Genomic DNA, 4,805 nt, shown 5'->3' on the forward strand with positions numbered 1-4,805 from the left:
TATTTTTAAAACAACTCTAAGATATTATTAGATTCTATTTCCGTAAACTACTTTTTATCTTATAAAAAATATGAATTAATAATATAATAGTTTTTAATACTTACTTACTCTTGAAACTTAAATTTAGTTAATAAATATAATAATATTTATAAATCATATTTACAAACATTTTTATTAATTAATAAAAGTATTTATTAATTAAAATGGAACAATTTGTTTTCAAACCTTTTTTTCTTGAACTTAAAGTTTCGAATTTCTTCCTCCAAATTTCGAAAATATATATTTAGCTATTTTATATCTAAAATCTCAACTTTTTAATTAACAAAAACTTATTTAAAAATGATTTGTTTAAATAGAATCCAATAACAATATAGTTAGAGTTAATTTAAAAATAATTTAAAAAATATTTAATAAAATTAAAAATACGAGGATAACATTTGTATAAAAAAAAAACTTTCAAAAACACATCAAATTATTATACATGGATTATAATATATGTCATGCTCTTGTTCAGATTTTATTGAATTAAATTAGATTTAAAATCTATTTATTAATATGATTTCATAACCATATTACAACAAATGATTAAGTTTTTATTTTAAAAAATAGACTTATAAATTGAGAGAAAAAAAAAGTTATTTTGTTGACGTTGGATGAGTGTAGAATAAAAAATGGGGTATTCGTGTAACATACCTTAAAACAAATGTTCTGTTTCCTTTTTATAATTCCAAAATAGCATCAAAGTTTATAATCAATTGACAATGATTGAATCATTAAAAGCTAAAGATTATGAAGAACCATAACCATACATAGTTTATTTCGAAGCCCTTAATTTGAATTTGAAGACTACCTACAAACTATACCATCCCCTTCACTTAATTATTTTTTCCAATCCCAAAGACTTTTTTTATCTTACCCATGACCGATTTGAATAATCCGCCGCCTTTGCTTGGGGATTCCTCGGGATCGATGCGATCTTCATCGGCGTTATCGGACCGGACATAAAAGTAACTCCTCATAATCGTTAAACCAGCCCCGTTCGAAGCTGAACCACCGTTCAGTCGAAGCGCTTCAACAAAGTCAGGGGAAAACTCCTTCATCCAGCGCTTGAAATCCCGCGAAACATGCACCGCCGACGAAGAAGACGGAGCCGACTTGCACGAGTAATACCCGATCCTCACGCGCCCACTCATGTACTCCCTGCCCGCCTTGATTATGCGATCCTCTCGCTCGCGAAAGTGGGAACTCACGAACCCTTCGAAGTTCCGAGGTGGCCTCCGAAGCAGTTGATACGAGGTTTTGCAAGTGCGAAAATACGCGGTCTCATTGTATACGCACGATTTCTTCTCCACGTTTATCATGAAAAACGACAAACCCTCCACACCAGGTTCGTTGAAGTAGGGTTTCTCGTTCAGAACCAACGCTTGGATCGACAGCAAAACTTGCAGGATCGAGGACTTGCGTGGGTTCCACGTCTCCTCCTTTTTACCGTGCCACGTGTTGAGCAGGCTCAGGCACACCGTTCCGTTCCTGTACAGATTAGGGTTTAGTCTGTATCCGAAGGAGTAGTAATACAGCTTGGGTGGGTGGTTCGGGTAATCCGACGGGAACACGATGTCGAAGAAGAAGAGACCATCGTGGTACGGTGTGCCCTCGGCGCCTACGATCACAGCCCTCATTAGGTCAATGCGTCGCTCGTACACCCTCACGTAGATTGATTCCGGCAAGTTGTTCTGGAGAATCTTCCACTCTTTCATGATGGTTTTGTAAAGTGCACTCCTTGAATCGTTGAAGCCCTTCCCACCGTTTGAATCTCGAAAATGATGGTCTGTGTCGTCCTCAACACTGTCGAACCGCTCGAACTCCATGGTCTTTTTCGCCTCCATTGGTTTCTCGGATCGCTCTTGAACCATTGCAGGTGCTTGTAAAGTGAGTGTGGTTTTAGGTTTTCTTTTAGGTCCTCTTGTAAGGTTTGGTTTTCAAAACAAACCATTTAAAAGGATTCTACTGTTACAACAGAACTCGCACATATTGGGTTACAATACAACTATTTTAATTGTTGTATTTTTTTTTTTAGTTATGATATGGGAAGTTTCATTTCGTTGATATTAGATTTATAGACGAGTTTAGCTAAAGAAATCTTATAACTTTATTTAATTTTGCCCAAATTTCAAATTTTTATAATATATTCTAGAAATATCTACTATTTATTACAATAATAAATTTATATAGTATTGGAGATAGGGTTTGGTCAAAGGTCACGGATACAGTCTATAGTTAGATTTTAATCTAAGCATTTTATCATTTCCAATATTGATGAAATGATTTCAATGAATCATTTGTCGATGATTTTTTTTTAAAGTGAACGATTTTTATAGAGTGAAAAAACAAACTTTTATCATTATATCTTGTTTTTAATATTTCAAATCTAAATAAAATTATATTAGACTTTTAAAAGAGTATATATGAATTTATAATAATTTTAGACATATGATATATGATTAATAACGTATTTGAAGTAGTTATGAAGGTTGTAAAGAGAATATAATCAGTACTTTAGTTAAATTGATTTGAATCCTATACAGTTGGATTAATTTAAATTATGATGATGTTATGTTGTTTTTAACTCAAAAGTAGTAATTTTGGAAGTATAGTGATATATAATTTTTGACTTGAGTGTGCTAAATAAGCTTTATAAGTTACTCACATGGTTATAATAAGATTGTATTTATCTGAGTTATTACATTAATTATACAGATCCGCCGATAAGAGACTGAACATAGACGATCGATCAAATACGTGATGACAGTATATCGGTCATCTGGACGAAAGTACCAGTCGGCCTGATAAACACATTGAAGGGCATTGATGGGTAATTAATGTGAATAATCATCGTATCATATGCATATATATTATAATTATGAATGATTGGCAGGTATATTTATACTGCATTTTCTATCTTAATTTATTATGATAAAATATAGACCTCATGATTAAACATACCTGACTTGAGCATCAGTGTCTTATGCAGGTCAACCACCCATTGGAGTGGATCACATTCTCGGAGATGATTGAAGATCAAAAAAGAGTAGAGCAAAGAAGGACGAATGACCCTCGGACCAATTCAACCGAAACATTTTGGCGCCCACCGTGGGGCCGAACGACATCCCCATGAAACCACGAGGAACCAAACGTGTAGACATGCGCTCGGCCTCGACATTGCTACTTTAGATCAATAACAGGTTTTGCAACAAAAGTAAAATATTCTGTAATAATTTTTAAAGGCATGTCTTTTGTTTTAAGAACTTTCAGGAACGTTGTCCTACGTTCCACCTTGACAGGTTCACTTCTGATTATAATCTATAAATTATAATATATTTATTTAACTCATATTTTTGTGAGTAAAAATATCCTGCACAAGAAGGTTCAGTCCTATGTTCAACGTTGCAGGTTCCACTTTTCATTATAATTTATAAATTATAATATATTTGTTTAACTCATATTTTTGTGAGTAAAAATATCTAGGAAGGCTCAGTCCTACATTCAACCTTAACCGGTTCCACTTTTGATTATAATTTATAAATTATAATATATTTGTTTAACTCATACTTTTGTGAGTAAAAATATTGTGTACAAGAAGGTTGAGTCCTACGTTCAACCTTGACAGGTTACACTTTTCATTATAATTTATAAGTTATAATATATTTGTTTAACTCATATTTTTGTGACTAAAAATATCTACACAGGAAGATTGAGTGCTACTTTCAACCTTGACAAGTTCCACTTTTGATTATAATTTATAAATTATAATATATTTGTTTAACTCATATTTTTGTGAGTAAAAATATTTTGTGACACGAAGGTTCAGTCCTACGTTCAACCTTGAGAGGTTCCACTTTTCATTATAATTTATAAATTATAATATATTTGTTTAACTCATACTTTTGTAAGTAAAAATATTCTGCACAGGTTCAGTCCTACATTCAACCTTGACAGGTTCAACTTTTCATTATAATTTATAAATTATAATATATTTGTTTAACTCATATTTTTGTGAGTAAAAATATTCTGTCCTGTTATTCGTTGAGAGGTTCCACTTTTCATTATAATTTATAAATTATAATATATTTGTTTAAGTCATATTTTTGTAAGTAAAAATATACTGCATAAGAAGATTCAGTCCTACGTTCAACCTTATCAGGTTCTAGTGACTTTTTATTATAACTTATAATATATTGAAGTGTTTACTTAACACATATTTTTGTGAGTAAAAATATCTTGCGTAGGAAGGTCCAGACTTACGTTCAACCATGGTCTCGTAATGACCAGCTCACTAGAAACCCCGGGCGACCAAGTGACCAGTTCACTTGCACCTTCTAGTGATCCACTCACTAGCGATCCCGAGCGGCCATGCGAAGATGCTTAACCATGGTCTTGTAGTGGTCAGCTCACTAGCAGTCCCGGGCGGCCAAGTGACTAGCTCACTGGCGTCTTCTAGTGATATACTCAGTAGCAATCCCGGGCGGCCATGCGAAGACACTCAACCATGGTCTTGTAGTGACCAGTTCACTAGCAGTGTCGGGCGGCCAAGTGACCAGCTCACTGGCATATTCTAGTGATCTACTCACTAGCAATCCCGGGCGGCCATGCGAAGACGTTCAACCATAGTCTTCTAGTGACCAGCTCAAACCGCTCCTAACACGACTCAACTACAAAAAGTTAAACCCCTTCGCACCTGCAAACAACTGCTCGGGGCTTGGGGGGCTTAATGTACTATACAAGATCCGCCGACAAGAGACTGAAGA

General features: G+C 34.1%; 1 pseudogene; it reads right to left on the minus strand.

Annotated features, from left to right (window-relative positions):
• Positions 1–833: 833 nt before the first annotated feature.
• LOC124845893 (putative ubiquitin-conjugating enzyme E2 38 pseudogene) lies at positions 834–1,948 on the minus strand (annotated as a pseudogene).
• Between the last annotated feature and the right edge of the window lie 2,857 nt (positions 1,949–4,805).

Source organism: Vigna umbellata, chromosome 1 (assembly GCF_029865625.1).
Source record: "Vigna umbellata cultivar VRB3 chromosome 1, Vumbellata_1.0, whole genome shotgun sequence".
Taxonomy (NCBI): Eukaryota; Viridiplantae; Streptophyta; class Magnoliopsida; order Fabales; family Fabaceae; genus Vigna; species Vigna umbellata.